Raw genomic sequence first — 26690 nt, 5'->3', positions numbered from 1 at the left:
AATACAGCAGAAATTATATACAAAAAATTATGTAGAAAAAATTGAAGATTTTTAGATTGCTAACAACACCAAGCTAGGGAGAGTAATTTACTAAATGCTTATAACAAAGATATTATGGTGGCAATTAATGCTAGTGAGCACCTTTTAGAGCCCAAAGATAATCGTAGAACTCCTTCAGAGCACAAGTTAAGATTCATAAGCACCATTTTTATTTTAGACCAATAGTTAATTCTATTCCTACAGCTGCTTATCAGTTATGTAAAAACTAAAAGTTTCATTGGACATATTTTATTAATAAGAAAATATTGTTCAATCCAACATTTTAAGGAATTTGGTGATGCTCTTATTAACAATAAATGGCCCGACAAAATCTATATAATGAATCATGAAACAGATGATGTTGTTTGTTGTACACACAATATGTGTACAATATTTTCTCGTTCAGTTGTAAACTAAATGAACAGAAAGAGGGACTAGCTATGGGCGAATGTCTAACAGGCTGTATGGCTGATACTTTTATCAGCACCGTGGAAATTAAAGTTTTAATCATTTCCCTAACAATGGTAAAACTATTAGTATAAACGATATGTTGATAGTATTTTCGTCAGACACCGAAGGCCTCCTACAGATATTCCATAAATTCAAGGAACACTAAATAGCCTACATTTACAAGATAATGAAGGCCATATTAATTTCTTAAATTTGTCCATGAAGATCAAAGACAATGAGATCTCTTTTGATACACTTAGGAAACCTACTGCTGCTGACAGTATTGCCCACGGCACAATTTTTAACATAGAAAGTCATAAAATTAGTTATCTCAATTCTAACAGCCATGAATTATTCAGATTCCACTTTCTGTTGACGCTGTTCACAGAGACCCGGATTATGTGGCAATGGTCACGATCTTCATTTAATATAGGAATTATTTTGATGAACACACATGTAGATCTGTCACATCTCTCAAAACTACAGAGGAACCAAATTGTATAGCTATAATTTTTCTTGCCAATGTTTCTTGCCAAATGGACAATCTGCTTGAAAACATGGTACCGCACAGCCTCATATGCGATGAATACAATCGGTTCATTACATGTTCACCCTGAGGAATCAATAAGTAATGCAGTGTATGAATCTGGTTTTTATCTAATGAACTATGAAAACTGTCCTGCCAGGAATACTGGCGAAACCAGAAGAGTAGTTAAAATTTGATTTCATGAACATCTTCACAATACAAAATGAGAAAATCCATATAGTTAAGCTTTTACTCACAACCTTATAGATTAAAATCATCACTTCAGACTGTTGATAGTTTGGGGATTTGGCACTTCGTTACTAAAGGAGCAATAATGAACCTCCCAGAATAAATACAAATACGCATATAATCCTAGGTAGTAACTGTAAATAATTAAATGAAAAAAACCTTTTTAAGAAATTAATAATGCTTACTGCCTTATAAACATTATCTAAAATGATTACCTAATTTTCTTTTCTGTAACTGCACTTTGTAAGAAACTATGGGGCCGACATCACTTGCATTAATACTGTTATTTATCCTAGTTACTTATCTAGTTATTTATATAGTTTTTTCACCACGGCCACCGAAATGTCATTATTGTTCTTCCCCCTACATGTGTCACGCTTTGCTCACGCAGTTTTGCTTATATTGTGAACCCAGCTTCTTTCTCTCCCTTTTTTGTTCATTTAAGATCTCCTAGCACCCACCCATCGCCCTGCCACGTTCCCTCACATTGAGTCTACTAATATTACACAGCTTCATAATCAGTTTCTGATGTAACTTCTTTTTTTAGGTAAATATAATTAATTACAGGAATTAGTCAAGTTTCCGATGTCATTCATTAGTAAGCCAAAATAAATACCACAGTCATTCTATTGCAGTATAATCAGTAGGCTGCACTCAGTAGGCTACACTCAGTAGTTGCATTAGCTTAGTTTTTTTAATAGTTTGCCGATCGTCACTTTAATCAGGCAAAAATAGTTATTATTATTGCTGTACCTTATCAATCACAATAATCTAGCTGTTATCAACCACTTCCCTTTAGCTGTTCCTTTATATCACACCTCTCTCTTCTCCACTCCTATCCCAAACAATCCCACCACATCAACAACTATCCTGTCTAGTCTAAGGGTTTGTCTTTTAGTTAACCTTCCCCGCCCAACTCCCTCCCCTAACTCCTTCCTACCGCAAACCCGCGAACCGATCCCTTTACACAAAATTTCAAATCCTTACGAAACGCGTTCTAGCTAACACTCCCCATAAAATGTTAGAACAGAAAACATTTCTCAATTATTATATTTTCTCTGTTCGTGAATACGGACTTCAGTATCGGGAATGACGTTTTAATTAATTATTTCTTTACTATTAACTCTATTCTCAGTATACTTTGCAGACAGTATGTACACAAATTGCTGAATGTACCTACAAAATTATATCATTATATGACACATATTTGAGGAGATAAGACGTCAGAAACACCGAGGTGCAGGCAAAACTAGCTTTTCTGGTGAAATGGATTGCACTTTAGTCATTCTATACTCAACCAGTGTTTGATAATGAAGAAACCTATAGACTTGCAACAATCTCTCACCAGATGTTCCAAGTTTTTCTACCTTTTTCTCGCTTATATATTAAACGTAAAATGTGTAATATATTAACTTCCTTGTAAAGTAATTATACGCTTGGACCTGTTTTATACGTGAGTGCTCTATTTTCTTTAAAAATCACGGATTTACTGGTTAAAATGTATATGGTATCATTGTACATATTTTCGAAATAGGTATTATATCAAACACCCACAAGCGTATTAATATAAAACTGTTACTGCAACTTGGTAGTAAATCTACCTAATGTTAAATTTCCTTTAATTTACGTCTATGGTCACCCTTTTTGTAAACAGATTACCGTTTTCGGTCTATAGTGATCTTCATCAGATCTGTATTTATAAAAACAAAGTCTTACTGTATTATATATATATATATATATATATATATATATATATATATATATATATATATATAAGATCTGATGATGGTCATTATAGACCGAAACCGGTAACCTGTTAACAAAACGTTTGTGATCATAGACTTAAATTAAAGTAAACTTACAGTATATATATGGGTCACTGTTTATTCGCTTCAATGTCGCAGCTTGTACTACATTACGTAATTGCTTGTAGATGAGTTTGTGTTCTGAATTTCTTGTCGATTAATGAGCGAAGTTCATTAGCACCCTACCGCGTCAGACATAATTAAGTCAGTGCCGCATTCCGTCCTATACATTTCGAGAAGTATCACCCATTGTGACCTCACTGACAGTGTATCAGCTTTCCTGTGGCAGGAATTTATATAATTACGCATTTAGAACAAGATTAAATACTGAAGATTTTGTGGGATCCATTAGCTTTCACACCAAAAATTGGTTCTCTCAGGTTTCATTCCAAGAATGTACTCCTTATTATGATAATTCAGCTGATCGCTTTGACAACTATTCCTGATATTAGCCATTTTATGGCAGTCTGTGTTAATTAGGGGCCTATATCGCGTCGCGACTGCTCTTGGGCCAGGGAAATTCCGTTTCCACCATGCGACTAGTCTTCGCACACACAGGTCGTCCGCACACCTGGTGTCTCCCTGGCTCCTACTTTTGCTTCCCCAGCGACAAAGCGACGAATCCATTGAAAGAAAACACACAAATGTTTACTTCTACTTCGATGCACTCGACGCATCGCGTACAGTCGCACTTGGAGTGCAGCTGCGATTGTCATACGTGCCCACTGGCTGAGGCGAAAATTTTCTACAGTCTTGGTGCAATCACGCATTCAGCACAACTAACACCATGCTGATGACGCCTCGTCCAGAGGAAAAAAATGGTCGACCTGTAAAATCAGTAGAAATTTGATTTTACATCGTTCACGTCAATCATGTTTTGTTAATGAATAGGAAAATGTCATGTCTGAGCATAATGTTCATCGATCAGTTCAGTATTCCCTCTTCTATTGAGTTACGTTGTTTACCACACACTAAACGTGTTCCATGCTATTACAACAGGGCGCATCGCGAAGCTCTGAAAACAACTTCAGTTTTGCCCTTGTTAGTTGAATTTTGATTTAGGTTGCTATTTCGTGTGGATGTTGCTGTCAACCGTTTTACGGACGACAGATTGATGAACCAAGTCCTCTAAAGGGTTTTCTGGAATTCATTATCATAATTCATGCAGGGGACTTTTTACGAGAGGCATTCAATAAGTAATAGAATTCATCTTATTTCTAGGCCAGTTTCCGTTGAAAAACTGCGGAATTTTTTATGGGACATGGCAGAATATTTCTTCTTGAGCTCCCATAGTTTCATTAAGATTCGAAAGGTGGCAGTGCTGTATGTATGAGGGTGGTTTGAAAAGTTCTCGGAATCACCATGAGAGTTGTTCACGTGATATTCATTGGACTGTAGCCTGTAAATACGTGCCACGTCAGTGCTCTTGGAAGGAAACTGTGGTGGTGACGTGGATCTGCTGTTGTCCCCACGTAGTGTTTTGGGAAGATGGAGAAAAAATTGGATTCGAGCAGTGATTAAGTACTTTGTAAAGAAAGGTATGAAAGGAAACTACATTCACGCCGATTTCCGAAACACAATGGAGGACTCTACTCTTTCATATTCAACTTTTGCCAAATGAACAAATGAATTTAAATTTGGTCGGGACAGCTTAGATGATGAACCCCGCAGTGGCCGGCCAAGATGTGTCAATGCTTCCGAAATAATTGCAAAAGTGCACAAAATGGTCGTGGAGGATCGCATTTGTAAGTACATGAAATTGCTCAAGCTTGCCGGTTGTTATCTGAAACTGTATATCACATACTAAGAGCTAGAAATCAAAAACTATCGGCAAGACGAGTGCCGCGACTCTTGACGCTGGATCAAAACCGCATGAGAATACACATATGGGAACTATGTTTGGCCCGCTTTTGGAGAAACGATCAAGATTTTTTGCGCCGCTTTGTGACCACAGGTGAAACTTAGGTGCAATACTATACCACACAGAGACATAACAACAGTCGAATCAATGGAAACACGCAGATTCTCCGCCACCAATGAAATCAAAGACAATTCCTTTGGCGTGAAAGATCACGGTATCAGTGTTCAAGGTACGAAAGGGTTTCTGTTTGTAGATTATCTCCCCTCTGGGCAAAAAATTACTGGACAATACTGCGAATACTATGCCAACTTCCTGGACAAATTGCAGCAAAATAAACGTGAAAAAAGGACAGGTTTATCTTGGAAGAAAGTAATTTTTCAGCAAGACAATGCGCGCTCTCACACACGTGCCGTCGCCATGGCAAAATTACACGAACTAAGGTATGAATTGTTGCCACAGTCTCCGTGTTCACCAGATATGGCTCTGTCAGAGTTCTTTTCTTGATGGACGAAGATTCAGTTCAATCAAAGAATTCACAGCCGGAGTTGACAAATATTTGGCAGGCCTGGAGAAATTCAATTTCGAGATGGGATCAAGGCACTGGTACATCGTTGGACCAAGTGCATTAATCTTACGAGGAGATTACATTGATAAATTTTCAGTGACGTAAGTTGTAAGACGTGTATATTTCTATTGTCTATTGTCAAACCACAATTTATGAAAGATGTTTACATTTTATTAATAGGATTAAGCAGGAATAATTAATATTAGTCGTTTTGGAAATAATTGTGGTCGCAGGGAATGTCTGCACCAAAGTACTGTTGACACTAGAGTCTGCACATTGATATAATTTAAAAAAGGGTCTGAGAGACCGCGTATGGATGCATTTTAAGAAAATAGCGGGAAAGATCTCGCATTGATACATTTTGTAATGGTAGCAGGGATCATCTGAACCAGAAAGTATTGTTGACGGGAGAGACCGCACTTTAGCGTTCGTAGGAAGTCAGTAGTAAGCGAGATGTGAAGCGAGTTGGTAGCAGGTTTGAAACGAGAGGTTGAGAGGAGTAGTGTGCCTGCCAGCCACCAGCTATAATTTACAAGAGATTATAAACGGATGTACAGAGACATCAACGAACTATTATCATAAGAGGAACTAATATGATTGAAATATTTTCTTTGCGAAACTCAAGACTACTTAAGGTATGTTTGTGCAATGCTAGTTGTAAGACTATTGTAAAATGTAAGTCCCATTTGAACGTTTCTAAAATCATTTCATTACCAACAGTAAATATTTGAAGAATCGTTTTCAGGATATAATTAATTTTTGCCAGCAATATTGCATTACTGATTATAATCCTCCCCAAAAACCATCAACGAAAAACTTTGCTAAATATTACTGTTGTCAAGAAAAAGTTTAACTATGGATTACGTAACTTCAGTCAAATTAATTAAAGAATAACGTCAGCTCTGCTATTAAAGAATCATGCCAGCTTCGTTAATAATTACAGCCATCTATTATGACAGCAGGCCAGCAGCTAATAGAGTACAGTAAAACAGAGTAAGTATACTCATGTCGCAGTTCGATGTAGCGGGCAGATGGCGATCCAGTAACAGTAAAAATAGGTAAGGAACAGTTTCCGGTTATTGCAGATAACGACTGAGGGCCACGACGACGACACATTCTATGTTTCGTCAAAATAATCAGTTGTTGTTGTTGTGATGTTGGCAGTCCTGAGACTGGTTTGATGCAGCTCTCCATGCTACTCTATCCTGTGCAAGCTTCTTCATCTCCCAGTACCTACTGCAGCCTACATCCTTCTGAATCTGCTTAGTGTATTTATCTCTTGGGCTCCCTCTACGATTCTTACGCTCCACGCTGCCCTCCAATACTAAATTGGTGATCCGTCAATGTCTCAGAACATGTCCTATCAACCGATCCCTTCTTCTAGTCAAGTTGTGCCACATGCTCCTCTTCTCCCCAATTCTGTTCAATACCTCCTCATTAGTTATCTTATCTACCCATCTAATCTTCAGCATTCTTCTGTAGCACCACATTTCGAAAGCTTCTATTCTCTTCTTGGCTAAACTATTAATCGTCGACGTTTCACTTCCATACATGGCTACACTCCATACAAATACTTTCAGAACCGACTTCCTGACATTTAAATCTATACTCGATGTTAACAAATTTTTCTTCTTCAGATACGTTTTTCTACTGTTTATATCCTCTCTACTTCGACCATCATCAGTTATTTTGCTACCCAAATAGGAAAACTCCTTTACTACTTTAGGTGTCTCATTTCCTAATCTAATTTCCTCAGCATCACCCGACTTAATTCGACTTCATTCCATTATCCTCAATTTTGCTTTTGTTGATGGTCATCTTATACCCTCCTTTCAAGAAACTGTCCATTACGTTCATTTGCTCTTCCAAGTCCTTTGCTGTCTCTGACAGAATTACAATGTCATCGGTGAACCTCAAATAGGCTACAACCCTGCCTCACTCCCTTCTCAACCACTGATTCTCTTTCATACCGCTCGACTCTTATAGCTTCCATCTGCTTTCTGTACAAATTATAAATAGCCTTTCGCTCCCTGTATTTTACACCTGCCACCTTCAGAATTTGAAAGAGAGTATTCCAATCAACATCGTCAAAACCTTTGTCTAAGTCTACAAATGCTAGAAACGTAGGTTTGCCTTTCCTTAATCTCTCTTCTAAGATAAGTCGTAGGGTCAGTATTGTCTCACGTGTTCCAACATTTCTACGGAATCCAAACTGATCTTCCCCGAGGTCTGCTTCTATCAATTTTTCCAACCGTCTGTAAAGAATTCGCGTTAGTATTTTGCAGCTGTGACTTATGAAACTTATAGTTCAGTAATTTCCACAACTGTCAACACCTGATTTCTTTGGCATTGGAATTATTATACTCTTCTTGAAATCTGAGGGTATTTCGCCTGTCTCATACATCTTGCTCACCAGATGGTAGAGTTTTGTCAGGACTGGCTCTCCCAAGGCTGTCAGTAAATAACTTTTAATAAGCAGCATTTAAATTTGTATGCGAATCTTGAGAAGGAGAATTAGTTTCAAAGGGAAGATTTCATTTGTTAATATTAAGCCAGGGGTAGAAATCCTAAGGGAAGGTTTCATAGGTTATTGTAAAAGGAAAGGTTGCGTAACAAAAGAGATATAGAGGGGACGGGAAGATTTCAAAGTGCTTTTTTTCTGTTCGGTTCCAAGAACTTTCTAAACCACCCTCATAACCGTAAAAATGACGTCTGTTACAGAAGTGCGTTCCTAGCAAAGAGCTGTCATTTAGTTCCTTTCGGCGGAAAAGCAGAGCATCGCAAGTATTCATACGCGCTTGCAGAGTGTCTATGGAGGCCTGGAAGAGAACGAATGCACAGGGAGTCCATGGGCAACAAGTTGCGCCAACCTGTCCGATCTCCCACGAGCCGGGCGGCGGCACGCAACTGTGAGTCCTGCAAAGTTGTAACGTGTGGACGCTGTCATTCGAGGTGATTGACGTATGACAACATCTCGATGGTGAGCTGGACGTGTCTGGTGGTAGCGCTGACACACTTGCCCACCAGTTGGGGTACTTAAACTCGTGTACCTGCTGGGTTCCCTGCCGCCTTGCGCGTTACGCGGCTTTTGTCGAAATGCGTCACAGGCTATCAGACATGGGTTCATCACTTCTAACAGGAAACAAAACGGAAATCTCTGGAGTGGAACCGTATCAGATCTCTTCCAGAATACGTTCAAAGCCAGAACCATAGCCGGTATGATCATAGCGACGGGCCTATGGGTCTCTGAAGGGGATACTCTGTGTGACGTCCTCACTCAAGGTACAACCATCAACTCTGAAATCTATTGGGCTACCCTCAGGAAATTGAAGAAACGACTTCAGCCAATTCGTCGCCTCAAAAATGCAAATGAACGTCTTCTCCAAGACAAAGCAAGGCCTCACACGGGTCTATGCTCCCGAGCGGAGCTCAGAAAACGGTATTGGACTGTTGTTTCTCATCCAACCAACGGGAACAGTACACGAATGATGGAAAGATTATTGGCGCAGCGAAAGGTTGGCTACGGCGGCGACCAGTAGAATATGACTGAGGCGTAGCGCCGTACACCGATCTTGCCTTGGACGCGGTTAAGTGGGAGATAAGTGTCAGAGCTGGATGGTGACAGATGGTGACGCGAAACTGGATGCGCACGTAGTTTATGTATCAGCCGATAGATGACAGTATTGGATAGGAGACTGTGATTTAGTTTAGATTGTGCTCACTAGAGTGCACTAAGGTAATAGAATGTTTTTCATAAGCTGTTATAGTATTTTCATAAAGTGTTATTATGTCCATTTGTGTATGTAAAATGTTATAAATGTTTGCCGAATGAGATTTTCACTCTGCCGCGGAGTGTGCGCTGATATGAAACTTCCTGGCAGATTAAAACTGTGTGCCGGACCGAGACTCGAACTTGGGACCTTTGCGTTTCGCGGGCAAGGTTTGCAAGGTAGGAGACGAGGTACTGGCAGAAGTAAAATTGTGAGGACGGGGCGTGAGTCATGCTTGGGTAGCTCAGTTGGTAAAGCACTTGCCTGAGAAAGGCAAAGGTCCCGAGTTCGGGTCTCGGTCCGGCACACAGTTCTAATCTGCCAGGAAGTTTTCTTATAAATGCGTTTCAGCAGAATTAATTATGCTTGAATGTGGTTGAAGGTAAATATGAAGATAATTGTTTAACGAGTTATGTAGTGGGATTTAGTGTGAGAACATTTCGAAGAAGTATGGATGTGGACAAAGGGGATTTTTGTAGAATAGATTTGTAATGTAAGTTTATAGTAAAGGGAAATTTAGTTCAGGTGTAAATAACAATAGTAAATAACTTTATGCATAAACAAAACTTAAGCATATTAGATAATTACGTCGGTAAAAAGTGCAGTCGTTAGGTTTACTATTTTGCGATTGGTTATTGATGAAAAGCGTGGACTGACGAGGGAGAATGTTGTTTTGCTATTGGCTGCTGAGTAAACTGACCAATGGTAAAGCAATATTCTTTGCGGGCCTTTTTTGCAGGTAGAGAAGACTTAAAATATTCTAGAGAGGAGTCGGAGCCTAGCCATGAAACAGTTCGGACGTGTGTAGTTCCGATGGAAATAAGTTGCCGGATCTAGCAGTGTTTCTTACATCGAAAGTGTTGTAAAGTGACGGCATAATTATTCCGATGGGTGTGTAGAAATTTCGGAATTTTTAAGTGAATTATGTGACGAGAAAAGACATAAAATGGCTCAAATGGCTCTGAGCACTATGGGACTTAACATCTGAGGTCATCAGTCCCCTAGAACGTAGAACTACTTAAGCCTAACTAATCTAAGGACATCACACACATCCATGCCCTTGGCAGGATTCGAACCTGCGATCGTAGCGGTCACACGGTTCCCGACTGAAGCGCCTAGAGCCGCACGGCCACATCGGCCAGCGAAAAGACATAAATTCCGCGTGGAGTATTGATCAGGTTGGTGATTGCATTAGGTAACCACAGGCTTAATATTTGTCGAGCATTCTCAATCAAAAACAACCCGTATATTTTTAGCTATTACGTTTTAGGGAAATGCAACACTATAAACTTGCTAACGTGAGTGAAAGGGATTGTGAGTGACTGTGGTAAGACTAGCAGGTGCTTGGCAGTGATACTTGTTCTCCTAAGTTTCAGAATATATCAATTAAGGACAAAATTTCCAACGTTTCCTTTCGTGTGAAAACGTTCTCCCGAAACGTAGGTTAGTGATTAATTGCGGCCTGGTGCACGTCGAAGTACAGTAGGTTACGCTTGGCTTCCCTACTGATGATGTGCTGAGACAATGTTCACAGGTAGGTGCAGTTTCATCGTAAAGGCACGGAAGAAACCGCGCCTCCGCACGTGGTTGGTGCATCTGCTGATACATAAACTACGTGCGCTTCGAGTCTCGCGTCACCATCTGTCACTATCCAGCTCTGAGACACATATCCCACTTAACCGCTTCCAAGGCAGTATCGGTATACTGCGCTACGCCTCAATACGATGCATACATACTGACCTTCCCAAAAAGATGGCGTAAGTCCGTCACACTGAAACGAGATTATATTGGAAAATAGAGTTTTGTAGCCAAAAGGCTGGGTAATATTAAGTTGTATAGGAATCCTGAATAAAACCAATCTCCTTAAGAGACAAAGGGTAGCATGAATTATTGAACGCTCCTCGTATATAAGATATTACATGGGAATAGAGGAACACTACGACGCGCTTTCATATTATCATACAGAAACCTCCACTCATGTTCCTAGCTGTTGCGCTACTGTTCTCAACTCTCTACGGCGTGTTGCTAAGTAGCCACTACTGTTTATAGCGACATACCGAGAGATGTGGCCATAGAACGTCCCATACACGCTGTAGCTTCTGTCAACAGTTTCCGAAACTAATATTCATAGGAAGGCTTACGCTTTCGATCCAGGAGTGTCCCTGCCCATTTTCCTTCGATATAAGCAAACTAAGCCTTGTGTGATCTTTTAAATTTTGTGCGTGCAGTAGCAGAAACCGTATTTCTGCTCCTAATGTGCCATCTGTATGCCTTTTGATCTTCGTAATGAGGCAACAGACCAACAGCGTCACTGCTGCCTTTTAATCTCTCGGACCACGCCCCTGGGCAAGCGGCCTCAGATACACAAGCGCCAGAGACGTTACTCTGCAGCAGAGAATTGTGCAAAAATTGAATCTGTGGCTTCGCGGTCAGTGCATACTGGGATATTTATGCATCATTACGAGGTGCACTGTGGTGATGCCGTTGTGACTTTATTAATGGAATTCACGGTTTCCATAGTGCGTCCAGGATGAAAGCGCTACCTCTATTTATTAAATTCTTCTCTAAACGAATTTCAAACCCTTCCTGCACCACCGATTCAGTGAAAATGAATCTGGTTTGAAATTTCGATATTTTCATTCAGTACAGAGCGATCAGCGTCGACGGAGTGTCAGCCATACTACACAGGGTAAACATTAATGAAACCGACCAACAGCAGCAGCGGATTCCTGCCTGGAAACGTTGAAAAAAGTTCCTATGAACATGTGTCCGGAAATGCATCATTGCCTGGAAATTTAGGAGAAAATGTCCTATGAACATTTGTCCAGAATCGTTTCATTGCCGAGGTAGATGGCGCTGACGAATGACAGTTTCTCTGACCACTTGCCGTGTGTTCCTTGTGTGTAGCAGGTTGTGTGACTGTCGCAGAATACGATAAAGAGCAGAATGGTCCAGTATTCAAGCCGAAAACAAACCAAGATGGTGTATCTTTTCGGCGTAGTGGATGGAAACGGTCGAGAAGCAGCATGGCTGTACCAAAACAAGTACTCTCACGGTCTATTTTGGGCGTTGGTGTGATCATCTGACCTTTCAGACATACGAACACTCAGGGAGGCGGTGAAGTGTGCGTGCCCCAGATTTGGACGACGGGCTTCTACATGATATTGAATTCAAGTACAAGCTCCAGTTAACTGGAACGCCAACATTGTGTAAGCCAAAGTACGATAATGCGTAACATGCATGAGTTTGCATCCCATGGAGGCCACTTGATGTGAATGCGATGCATCTCTGTATTTTTTTCCGTGATAATTTGTTCTCGCTTCACGCACTCCTTTCATTTCCGGAAAAATGTTCGTAGGATATTTCTTTCCTCCCTTTCTTGTCCGGGGTCCGCCCTTGTAGTTTGCTTTATTGATGTTCGCCCTTTATTTATTCACCTTCATCTTATTCATCTTTTGCAACTCGTTTGGCGAAGAATTTAATTACTAAACAAACAGGTTTCAACCTAGAAAACTCTCATGAGCATTTCTTTAATGAACTCTTAAAGAGGTGGTTATGGTACAGTTGATAACGACGTGTCTGTACCCCAGTATATATCTACTGCGTAGCCAGACGTTCAGTTAACGAGACACTTATGTAACTGTGGCAGCACGCACAGGGGCGCTGTCCTTGAATTTATAGGCTTCCCACTTAGTTTTTGAACTAAACTGAGTACACGACTAATATCATATAAGTGAAAATGTCATGCAAATATGCTCCTTTCCGTGCAAAAAGTTGACTCAGCAATGAATATTAACGTGACTTATCTTCGATTTGATTCTTCGTATATTGGGAATGCTTTCACGGCGCAACGAAGAAAACTGAAAATAATTTTTAATGAATGAGACATTACAATCACACCAGATATCCTGTCTTCCCGTATAGAAAGAAGGTTGCTTTTAGGGTGAAAGTCCTCACTTTGTAGTCCCCACAAATATTCACAAATGGACGTAAATACAGTAGTCACTCGAAACATATTCAGGATCAGCACACGTCAGTAAAATATCAAGCGTAAAAAATAACTATTAGTAGGACGTATAATGCACAGCTGAGAGGTTTAAAGGAAAACAGAAAGTGCTGTATCTTCCGTCTGTGGGCCAACTCTGAGGATGGCCGAAAGGAAAACGACCAAAATGTTAACAGAAGGAACATCTTTCCTTCGATTGCATGCCCGGAACTAAGAGGATCAGTTGTTGCGATGCGAAAACCAAACACATTCAGATCAACTTCGTTAGTTAAATATCAGCCAAATTCTCATATTGTCTAATTATGACAATAATCTGTCACAACCACTGAAAATGTCATGGAAACCATCCGGAGCGACACAGTTTTGGGAGCAGGCTATAAGAATGTGTTTGTAAAACGACTAGTTGCTGTGACCTAAGTAGTTATGGATGGTTTGTCACATGTAATAAACACGCTACGCGACACTACCCTCACATCTCTGGATATCTGGTAATATGATAATTGGTATTATATTGCTTGTTGATTAAAATGCTGTAGCTTGCTAGGATCTCAGTGTGATACACTGCCAGGTTCCATAAAATAACGTTTGAACCAGAAAAGACAACTTATTTATAATAAATGTCCTGCAAATACTTAAATATTCCTTGACAAATTGTGAAAAACTTCAATCAATGCAGTAGTAAAATTTTTTAAATAAAATCTGAACAGTCTAACTGAAGATAGAAAACTACTAAGATTCGTCAACGCAAACAGCACAATTTTTGAATTAAAAATTAGGCAGCTTGACTGAAGATACTAAATCATTAACCACAGCCTGGTGGTTCTATTTCAACATATATTAACAAGAACCTTACTAACTAAAAGAGAGGAAAAAAACATTACCATTCGCAGATAATGCATGCCAATACAATAAGAGGAAATAACATATACTCATCGGCTCAGAGCAGGAAATGAGCTACTATTAAGGAACACAATAAAACAAATGGTCAACGACGAAAGACGTACAAATAAATCCAAGAGATAACTGAAAGCTGTCTTTTACTAACAGCAATACATTTAACCCTACCTACACGTTCCAGCCAAGATAATACACCTGAATTACAAATTGGGGACGAACGCAGCAAATAGGAATATTTGTAACATAAACCGGTCGAACCTTTCGCAGTGTACATAGCTTGGCTGTTTTTTTTAAATCATGTAAAAGACTATAAATACTATAATTTGAACCAGAATGTCTACATGGCTTGAATTACAACAAAATAAAGGAACCTTAAAGGTACAGTTCGTAATGTTCATGAATAATCCACAGAGCACAAAGGCAATTGGCAGGTATAAGCCATAAGCGTGAAGCAAAATACATTTATACTGGGGTAAATGATGCATAAAACACACAGTATAAGAACACCACGGCACAGCGGATAACTCCAACTGGCTTCTTCAACAATCTGTAAAATATGAAACTCACCAAGGAAGTCCATATGGCTCAGTCATTCCGCCTTTTCTGAAATTTCCACGGATATCAATCAGCTGGAGTAGTACCAAGGTTTTCTTCCACCAGATTCTAGCATCGTGTTTGTAAGATATAACTGACTGACTGGCAATGAAAAGCGTTATATAATTTCCACAGTTGCTTGCAGCGTCCATGTCCGATGTATCCGGTGCCGTTGAGGAATCATCTTGCTGTTACCGGTCAGCAACACAATGAGACCGAGCTGATCCGGTGAGGAGCTGAGTAGAAGCAGCAGACCGCGAGCGTGCCCTGTGGCTTGTTGATACGCTGTCCGTTGCTTATTTACCGGCAAAGAACTGAATAGCGCTGATTAATGCGCTAAACTGCGCTACCAATTACCTTGATCAGGTAGAATAAACACCTCGTATGATGTTGCAAATATCTGAGGGAGTTTCGTCGTCTAGAAATATCACAACCAGTACCCAGAAGTAACCGTCGGTCACTTTTGAACTACTGTCCATTAAATACTAAAAACAATTCTGTCACTTTCTAACGACACAAAGCACATCAGCATACAAAATCTTGTTACTATGACGCATATACAGTACTGGCCATTAAAACTGCTACACCAATATGAAATGCAGATGATAAACGGGCCTTGATACGCCTGGGCACTGAGTCAAACAGAGCTTGGATGGCGTGTATAGGTACAGCTGCCCATGCAGCTTCAACACGATACCATAGTTCATCAAGAGTAGTGCCTGGCGTATTGCGGCGAGCCTATTGCTCGGCCACCATTGACCAGACCTTTTCAATTGATGAGAGATCTGGAGGACGTGCTGGCCAGGGTAGCAGTCGAACATTTTCTGTATACAGAAAGGCCCGTACAGGACCTGCAACTTGTGGTCGTGCATTATCCTGCTGAAATGTAGGGTTCCGCAGGGATCGAATGAAGGGTAGAGCCAAGGGTCGCAACACATCTGAAATGTAACGTCCACTGTTGAAAGTGCCGCCAATGCGAACAAGGGGTGACCGAGACGTGTAACCAACGGCACTCCATACCATCACGCCGGGTGATACGTCAGTATGGCGATGACGAATACACGCTTCCAATGTGCGTTCACCGCGATGTCGCCAAACACGGGTGCGACCATCATGATGCTGTAAACAGAACCTGGATTCATCTGAAAAAAAAAAAATTACGTTGTGCCATTCGTGCACTCATGTTCGTCGTTGAGTACACCATTGCAGGCGCTACTGTCTGTGATGCAGCGTCTAGGGTTACCGCATCCATGGTCTCCGAGGTGATTACCCCTGCTGCTGCAAACGTCGTCGAACTGTTCCTGCAGATGGTTGTTTTCTCGCAAACGTCCCCATCTGTTGACTAAGGGATCGAGACGTGGCTGCACGATCCGTTACAACCATGGGGATAAGATGCCTTTCACCTCGAATGCTAGGGATAGAGGCCATTGGGATCCAGCACGGCGTTCCGTATCACCCTTCTGAACCCAATGATTCCATATTCTGCTAACAGTCATTGCATCTCCACCAACGTGAGCAGGAATGTCATGATACGATATACCGCAATCGCGATAGGCTACAATCCAACGTTTATCAAAGTCGAAAACGGAATGGTAAGCATTTTTCCTCCTTACGCAGGGCATCACAACAACGTTTCACCAGGTAACACCGGTCAACAAACAGCAGTTGAGAAATCGGTTGGAAACTTTCCTCATGTCAGCACGTTGTAGGTGCTGACACCGGTGCCAACCTTTTGTGAATGCTCTGGAAAGCTAATCATTTGCATGACACAGCATCTTCTTCCTGTCGGTTAAATTTCGCGTCTGTAGCACGTCATCTTCTTGGTGTAGCAATTTCAATGGCCAGTAGTGTAGAAGGCTGGCCCATAAAATTGGTAATGCCATGTGGTTAGGGCTCCCCATCTGGTAGACCGTTCGCCTGGTGCAGGTTTTTTGAGTTGGCGCCATTTCGGCGACTTTCGTGTCGATGGAGATGAAAGGATGATGATAAGGACAACACAACACCTAGTCGCTGAGCGAAGAAAATCTTCGACGCAGCCTGGAATGTAACCCGGACCGTTAGGTATTACATTCCGTCTCGCTGACCACACAGCTACCAGGAGTGTACAAGCACCAAATATCAGATATGAAAGCGGTGTATTGCATGTTGCATACTTACATGGTTACTTAACGGAACACCTATACGAACTAGGTACGAGTTACTCCATTTCTGTTCATTGTATAAAGAGATATCACACGGTGAGATTCTCAATCTACAATCATATTTGGCTGTTGACTGTTTGTGAGAACATCGTGTTATGGCTCATGCAGGAAGTTGCTCTAGCACGTATCGCATTTCGGTAGCGGCAGGAACCCTGTGTAACAGTGCCACGAAGATACGGTCGACAGTGCTATATTACTCCTTTCCACGTCCGTTTCTTCATTCGACCAATCATAAGCACTCCTTCAAAAATATATTGCGAAACGAACTACAAAGAAATTAAGTGGTAAAAATTTATGTTGATTACAAAATGTCTTATTTAGTAGTGGAAATGTTCCTTCTTCAAAAAGCAGTTCTCACTAAACCTCGATTTACAAAACACCATTACCGCACAGTACACACATGAGCTGGAGAGAAATATGGAAACACTGTGAGAAATGCATAGCTGAACATAAATTGAGATGCTAGTCAAGCCTTCCGGTTGCGTGTCGTATCTGTGCAATGTTCTCAGTACGTGCAAACTACGCTGCAAACTTCAGTTGTGGTATTGAAGCCATAAAATATGATCTACGCAGGAATGGAAGAAGGTCGTTTGGTCGGAGTAGTCATTTCCTAATTCCGGCCAAGTTTTGGTCCAAAGAATGAAAACAAAATGTTTAAATGTGTGTCAAATCTTATGGGATTTAACTGGTAAAGTCATCAGTCCTTAAGCTTACACAATATTTAACCTAAATTCTCCTAAGGACAAACACACACACCCATGCCCTAGAGCGGACTCGAACCTCCGCCAGGACCGGCCGCACAGTTCATGACCTCATCGCCTGAGACCGCTCGGCTAATTCCGCGCGGCAAAGAGTGAAATAGGGCGGTTGGTCAGTGATGATTTGGACAGCCGTGAGTACTCAGCAAAGATCGCTTTATTGCCATGGATTATCTGACCACATTGGCTGGTTAGGTCCACGCATCGCTACGACATTTGGTCTCCAGAGATGATGCTGTATTCCATGAAGACAGGGTCTCCGTTCACACGGCTGGCACTCTCCAGGATTGGTTTTGTGAGGACGAGAATGGATTGCCGTATCTCCCTGGCCACCACAGTCATCAGGTCTCTGTTCTTCATCTTCTTGTTTCGAATAGGCCTACTTTGTACCTCGCTTGTTCAACTATTTGGCTTTGATATTTTCCCAGTACTGTCGCATCCTCTGCTGATGTAATACCTTCCTTTCTTCTGTCGAGGGGATGCCTTTCCTTTGGGGCATTTCCTGAAATCCTTGGACTTCCTTAAGGTGCATCTCACAGACTGTCTGCTCTGGAGAGCAGTTATTCCCAGTTCTCTAATGTCCTTTTCAGTTTCTGTCAGCAAAGTGGTGCGAACCTTCTTATTCTGCCAGAAAGTGAACAGACGGTTGGCCAATCTGTCTGGAGACAATCTTTCAACAAGCCTGTATAAAGCTGCACTTCTCTTTCTTGCACAGTGAGAGAGCCTCTCGATATGTTCGTAGAGCTCCGAGCTATATCGCCTTCTGAATTCCCCTTCTTCTACTGGCCCTAGGATCTACCGGTGGATTCTCCTCTCTCTGACTGCCAATTTCTCTATCAGACGCCTCTGGTTCCTGAAAAGACATTCTCTTGCATACAGGGCTTCTGGTCGTACAACTGGTGTGTAGTGCTTGTTTCACGCTGAGTGACAGGCATTTCTTGTTTTAGGTGTACATAGTCGATATGCTAGTTCCAACTTGTTGACTTTCATGGATAATGACGTTTTCTCTGATAAGTTGGGTTCATTCCAATCGCCGAGATACTTAAGCTTCTCAGTCCTTTTGAAGTTTCCCTGGTCTAGGAAACAATCTCTGTTAGCTTCTTTAATGTCACTGAAGAACTCTGTTTTCTCCAGAGATACTTGAAGACCCACTTTGGCTGCCAGTTTTCTGAAGCAACTTACCTGCGTTGTTGCAATTTCAAAAGAAGCAGCTATCAGTGACATGTTATGTCCAAAATCCAGACAATCTACCATCAGTCCTTCGTTCTTACGGCCAGGTAGACACCACTCTGAACACCCAAATTGGTCAGTTCCTTGCGCCATTCTCTCACAACCTTTTCAGGGCATAGTTGAAGTGGGGACAGTCCAATCTCTTGTCTCACTCCAGTTTTTATCTCGAAGTTTTCTGAGATCTCACCTCTAAATTTGACCTTAAAATGGGTATTAGTCAAGATTTCTAGAATGAGTCTCTCAAGATTTTGTTGCCTACACCTAGATCCTTCAGTAATTTCTTAAGCTTTTTTCTATGAAGGAGTCCAAGACCTTCCTTAATTCAACTAAGGTGAGGACCACCTTGCGGTTTCTCATCTTGGAGTATGCTAGTACAGTTTTAAGGTTGAGGATCTGTTCAGCACTTCGTGAAGCCTCCCTGATATTTTCCCAGTTGACTATCTAATTGATCCTCTGTTCTTGTGAATAACACCTTGGAGAGAATCTTGAATGTTACTGGGAGAAGAGAATTTACCCAGTAGTTGTTGGATCAGAGCCATCTTCCAATCAGGTGGCAATTTCTCTGTTTTCCAGATGTCTTGGATGATCTTGGTGAGCTTGACCACGGCATTGCTTCCAACACATTTCCAGAGTTCAGCAACGAAAGAGTCAAAAATGGTTCAAATGGCTCTGAGCACTATGGGACTTAACATCTATGGTCATCAGTCCCCTAGATCTTAGAACTACTTAAACCTAACTAACCTAAGGACATCACACAACACCCAGCCATCACGAAGCAGAGAAAATCCCTGACACCGCCGGGAATCGAACCCGGGAACCCGGGCGTGGGAAGCGAGAACGCTACCGCACGACCACGAGAAGCGGGCAACGATAGAGTCCTCTCCAACTTCATTATTACTCTTTATATGTTGAATGATTCGTCCCACTTCTTCCACTGAAGGAGGCAATATGTACAGGTTTGGTGTGGTTTGTTTGTAGTCGAAGTCACCGCTGGGAGGAACACAGCTCAGTAGGTTCTTAAAGTACTGAGCTAAGAGGTGGCAGTTGTCGTTAAAAACCAGCTTGCCCTGCGAGTCTCTGAAGTGGAAGCTTAGCGGATTGTATTTTCTGAGTGTCAGCCTGAAGGCACTGTAGAAATCTCTGCAGTTATTCTTTGCGAAGATCCCTTCGATTTTGGTTAGTTGGTTTTGCGTGAAGGTCTGTTTGCTTCCTTAAATCATCTTAGCTGCAAGCCTCCTATTTTCGAAAATATTCTCCCAATTTTCCTGGTTACCTTACAATTCCACTTCCCCCAGAGTGTCTGTCTTTGGGCTATTCCATTGCCACAGCCTTCATTCCACCATGGATGCTTCCTTTTTCTCGCGAGGAGGGACGAGTTCATTGGCCGTCTTCGCAAGAGTCCCGTTCAGTTGATCACAGCTGTTGAAATCTGCACTGTCTCTGGCTTACTTCTTGTCTGTCCTGAAGTCACTCTACGTCAAATATTACCCTCTTGGAGGTTCTGTGTATTCTAGTGTTCCTAGGCTGGAGTCTCATTCTGGTCTTTGAGAAGTAGTGCTCTGAGTCCAGATTGACACTAATATCTTCACCTTTTGTATTTCCTTTTAAGATTTTCTTGAAATGGCCACATGATCTATCTGCAATTCGCCTAAATTGATGTTAGGTCAAATACTAGTCTTCTGCTCCCTTGACAGGTGTTAGAAGGCTGTACACTTCAAGTCCAACCCAAAAGTCCTATATAGATCCACCAATCATTCCCCATTGCGGTTAGTTCTTATATGTGCCAGAGAGTTGTCCACTATATTTCTGTACTTTTTCTCTCGTCACAGTTGGGCATTGAAGTCACCAATCAGTATGGCAGTGTGTGTCTCTTGAATTTTACAGAGAATATCTTCAAAGTCTTCCCAGAGTTTGTCAGTTGTGTCTGGGATGCATCTGTTGCCTTTGTTTGTTGGGGCATGTACGTTGACTACAGTGTAGCCCTTGTTAGCGCATTTGAGGGAGAGGATATATATATATATATATATGACTGCTTGGGGAGGTGAAGTCAGTCAGGGAATCCTGTATCTTGTGAGTGATTATAAATTCTGGGTCTGGGTGGGGAACGTCCTTCATTTCCCGCTGACCCTTTTTTTTCTTTGATGATCCTTTATCCTTGGTACTCGAAGGCATCATTATCTGTGAATCTGGTTTCCTGTACTGCTGTCAGTACTGTGTTGTGTTGTGTTAGTGAATCAGTGAGATGTTTCAGTTTACCCACTCTTAGCAGTGAATCAGCATTAAGTGTTGCGAAGAATCTTTGCCCTCTTGGTCTGAGTTTACGTCCAGTGATTTCAGGATGCTCCGACTCATCCTCAAAACATGTTCGTGCCAACTCCCCAGAATCCGAACGTACACTAACATCACCTTAGATGACCTTGTATAGTGTATTCAGCGAAATTTCCCTCCATGCTCAGTTGAAGATTATTCTTTGTGGGACAGTGGCGAGCCAAGATATTACCCAAATTGTTAACGTGAGAGGTTTCCTTCACTAACGGTAAGGAGCCCTCTCCACCCGACTGTTTGCTTATCACAAGGGGTGGTAGGAAAAACGAAAAGGCAAGGACAGGATGGGGATCAGAAAATGGGGACAAATAGGCTGTTACCCTTTCAGCCTCTTCGTCTAGGGTAGCTTTTGGTAGCCAGACTACCGCCTGCATAGGCCTATAGATCCATAGCACGCAAACCTCCTTGACCGCATGGACAGTGCTTCGTTAAGGCCATGTCCCCTGAGGAGGTACCAAGTCTCTATATTACTGACCCTCTATCGTCTGCTGTAGAGGGAAGGGTGCGTGATCATTTTCCATTTCTATCATCGTTACCTGGTCCGCCCCCGGTAGATGCGTGGTCAGCGCGACAGACTGTCAATCCTAAGGGCCCGGGTTTGATTCCCGGAGATTTTCTCCGCTCAGAGACTGGGTGTTGTGTTGTCCTAATCATCGTCATTTCATCCACATCGACGCGCAAGTCGCCGAAGTGACGTCAAATCTAATGACTTGCACCAGGCGAGCAGTGTACCGGACGGGAGGCCCTCGTCACACGACATTATTATTATCGTTACCAGAGCGTGTCACTATTTTGCAGGGAGAATGATACGTGATTCTATTTGAAGCCATGCAGAACATTTTATTATCCATTCCGAAATGACCGGAAGCTGTTTAACTACCAATGGCTATAGTGCAACATATTAGACGTGGTAATGTGTTATGTTTTTGGTGTTTATAGGTTTTTGTCCACACTTTGCAACTGACTCCTTCAGACTGAATCTTCAGACGTAATGGAAACGTGGCGGGAATAATTAGACTGACAATTGAAACGCATCTGACGAAACACGTCTGCATCTCATGAATGTTACCGGCCGTAGAGACATTCACGTATTACGCACAGAGCTTGCGCTACACGTAATAACTCAGAAACCACTGCAGGCAGGCACAGATTTTTTTTACTGCTGTTTATGCAGTTGTCTTGACACTCACAAATGTGCGGTCAAACAAGAGATTACACTTAGAAAATTCTAAAAAAGCATTTTAATGACAGTGGCTGCCCCCAACTTAGATGTCTCCGCAATATTGTCTTTCAACACAATAACGCAAGACCACGTGTTTCTCGTAATTATGACCTGTTCCGACACAGAGGTCGGCTAGGACTTTTGGCCCTCCCACCCAATGAAAATATCCGATGAGGGACTGCCGAGAGACTGGCACACCAGCTGCTCTCCAGCGACTAGAATTTATGGTCTCTGGCATAGAGTGGAACCTGGTAAGCTTGACAAATTCATAACATGTGTCACCCAGATTGAATTCCATGTGAGTGAACAGATAAATCAAAACTCGGAAAAGGCAAAATTCTCCGTTAGTTAATAGATCATCCATTATGACTGATTTCAAAAGCACAAAATATTTACATATAACTCTCGCTGTCATGCGTTTTTTTAGTGCACACGTCGAATAAGTATATGCCCGCGGTGTACCGTTCAATATACACTGAGGAGGCAGAACATTATGACCACCTGCTTAACAGCTTGTCTGTCCGTTTTTGGAAGGAAATACGACACTGATTTCGCGTGTCACTTAACCGACAGTTTGTTGTGACGTTAAATGTCTACGCACAGGTGATGTAATTCTCGTAAATGTAGGACCGCTGATTTGCATGTTCAGCAGTGTACGACATGCGTGCGTTGTGCGTGCTCTTTCGGCAGATATGCCATAGATCATCACGTATCCTGATTTACAGAGTAAACAAGTCACCAAACTCAAAGTTCTGCGAAGAGTCTTGGACGTCCAACCATTTAGGGCCTAGTGGTACACAACTGGTCATTAAAATTCCTACACCACGAAGATGACGTGCTACAGACGCGACATTTAGCCGACACGAAGAAGATGCTGTGGTATGCAAATGATAAGCTTTTCATAGCATTCATACAAGTTTGGCGCCGCTGGCGACACCTATAACGTGCTGATATGAGGACAGTTTCCAACCGATTTCTCATACACAAACAGCAGTTGACTGGCGTTGCCTGGTGAAACGTTGTTGTGATGCTTCGTGTAAGGAGGAGAAATGCGTACCATCACGTTTACAACTTTCGTAAAGGTCGGATTGTAGCTTATCCCCGGACGGTGTGCCCGTGCGGTTCTAGGCGCTTCAGTCTGAAGCCTCGTAAACGCTACCGTCGCAGGTTCGAATCCTGCGTCGGCCATGGATGTGTGTGATGCCCTTAGGTTAGTTAGGTTTAAGTAGTTCTAAATTGTAGGGGACTGATAACCACAGATGTTGAGTCCCATAGTGCTCAGAACCATTTTTTGTAGCCTATCGTGATTGCGACACTGCTGCTCGCGTTGGTCGAAATCCAATGAATGTTAGCAGAATATGGAATCCGTGGAATCAGAAGGGCAATAGGGAACGACGTGCTGAATCCCAACCGCCTCGTATCACTAGCAGTCGAGATGACAGGCATCTTATCCGCATGGCTGTAACGAATAATACAGCCACGTCTCGACCCCTTAGTCAACAGATGGAGACGTTTACAAGACAACAACCGTCTGCACGAACAGTTCGACGACGTGTCGAGCAGCATGGACTATCAGTTCGGAGACCATGGCTGCGGTTACCCTTGACGCTGCATCACAGACAGAAGCGCCTGCGATGGTGTACTAAACGACTAACCTGCCCGCACGAATGGCAAAACGTCATTTTTTCGGATGAATCCAGGTTCTGTTTACAGCATAATGATGGTCGCACCCGTGTTTGGCGACATCGCAGTGAATTCACATTGGAAGAGTGTACTCGTCGTCGTCATACTGGCGTGTCACCCGGGGTGATAGTATGGGGTGCAATTGGTTATACGTCTCGGTCACCTCTTGTTCGCATTGACGGCACTTTGAACAATGGACGTTACATTTCAGATGTGTTACGACGCGTGGCTCTACCCTTCACTGGATCCCTGCGAAACCCTACATGTCAGCAGGATAATGCACGACCGCATGTTGCAGGTCCTGTTCGGGCCTTTCTGGATACAGAAAATGTTCGACTGCTGCCCTGGTCACCACATTCTCCAGATCTCTCACCAATTGATGACGTCTGGGCAATGGTGGCGAGCAACTGGCCCGTCACTATATATCAGTCAACACTGGTGATGAACTGTGGTATCGTGTTGAAGCTGCATGGGCTCTGTTTGACTCAATGTCCAGGCGTATCAAGGCCGTTATTACCTCCAGAGGTGGTTGTTCTGGGTATTGGTTCCTCGGGATCTATGCACCCAAATTGCGTGAAAATGTTATCACATGTCAGTTCAAGTGTAATATATTTGTCCATTGAATATCCCTTTATCATCTGCATTTCTTTTTGGTGTAGCAATTTTTATGGCCAGTAGTGTAGTTTCATATCCTACGTCTTTCAGTAAATGCTCACGACTACTCACTTGAACATTGGAACAGCTTCGCCGTTTCTGAGATATTCGTTCACAGGCTCTACATAATAATAATCAAACATTTGTGGAATTACCTTATCTCAATAGATTTCCCCATTGGCAGCTCTTATCTTTGCTAGAGTGAACCACTGTCCGTGTCTGCTTCGTTTACATACTTCTGCTACTGCGTCAAGTGCCCGCAGGGCTACGAGATGGCATCCAACGTCGCGATGAGCAGTGGTCGTAAGTTTTTGCTTATCACTGTATAGGGTACCTATTCTGTGAGTTTCTGATAAAATGTTTGGACGGCTCCACAGGAGCATCAGGATGACTATAATGAAGCGTCAGTAAAATGTTTAGGAAGAGATACGACTACTGGTATACTTTTTCTCCGACACAAGTGTGTGTTTCCGGGCGGTTGACAGAGGAGTCGTGGGGGAACGGAGCCAGCAGCAAGGAGCGCTAGAGGATCTCTTCTTGTGTCAGCACCGGAGGCCACTCTCGTCGCTGTGGACATTTCGTGGGTCGGCGTCGGGACCTGTGGCCACGTAGCGCCATCTGGAACTGTCTTATATCAGCATGGATGGCCAAGTGCTGAGCAGCAGTTATCCAATGAAGGTGCCATAACATGACAGTGCGAGAGACAGTTTGCTGACTGCCAGTAAGTGAGAGAGAGAAACTGGAACACGAGCGCCTCGGAGCCGGGCTGCATGTTTGAGGAGTTGTGACGGTCTATTCGGGGAGTAGTCAAGCTGTACGTGCATCTAGTCTATTTGCAAATCGCACTGTGTCTTTTTCTCAAGCGTACAGACGATGGTACCAGCCCACAACCAGAGACGAGGAAGAGGGGAGGGACTTTTGCTGCACAACCGTACAGAATACCAAGCCTTGTGCTTCTGTAGTCCACATCTACCACTGAGCAGCTGACAGGTTTTTTCAGAGTAAATTACCGTGTGGCAGGTGGCAAACGTGAATAAGTCTGCTAGCACCTGGTGTCTTGCTTCCAGGCACGGAGAGGTCATTACAAATTGGGTGAAGCGAAATTCTGTATTTCACGGCTGGGCCTTGGCGCATAAGAAGTAAATTTTATTGCATTGTGATTATGTCAGGCATGATTGCGATTCAGTCGTTGTTACTTACCGATAAGTTATTCTGTGTTGTCATTCATTCTTTTTTCTGTGGTTGTGCTGTTGCGTAGTTGATTCAGATTGATACTGGCAAGGCAAACGCCTTCTGTGGTATTAGCTGTTCTTAACTATGCAGCGTGATTCTGGCTGCCCGCTTATATAGCTATTACGGACAGACATTGTGATATTTGTTTTTTGACTGAGGGCTACTTGTAATGTCACCTGCGCCAAGTAAGAGCATTGTTGAGAAATATTTTTTGATCTATCAAAAACAAGATTTTTATTATATTTTTCTGATTCAGCTGTAAGTAAGATGTATTCCTAGGTAGCATACATAATTGTTTATTCCTGACTTTAATTACTGAAGATATTTCTGTCGATGTTGTTTGAGTTTCCAAGCTGTACTATATGGTACTGAATAAAGGTTATTTAGAAATAAGCTTACGTCTGTACAGCCCGCAAACCATGCCCCACTCCGCCCAAATCCTACTCATCTTATGAAACACTTTATGCATTACTTCTCAGTTATTTTGTCTGTCGTAAAAATCCCACTTTTATAATTCGCTTTTCGGGCAGGTTTGCAGAAATAATTGTCGATTCCTGTGTAGTTATGCCACATTAATATACAGTCAAAGAATTCTAATATGAAACAATAAAATTCGTTTTTA

This window comes from Schistocerca gregaria, chromosome 8 (genome assembly GCF_023897955.1).
Source record: "Schistocerca gregaria isolate iqSchGreg1 chromosome 8, iqSchGreg1.2, whole genome shotgun sequence".
NCBI lineage: Eukaryota > Metazoa > Arthropoda > Insecta > Orthoptera > Acrididae > Schistocerca > Schistocerca gregaria.
The sequence above is the reverse complement of the archived record's forward strand: the minus strand, read 5'-3'. Positions refer to the sequence as shown.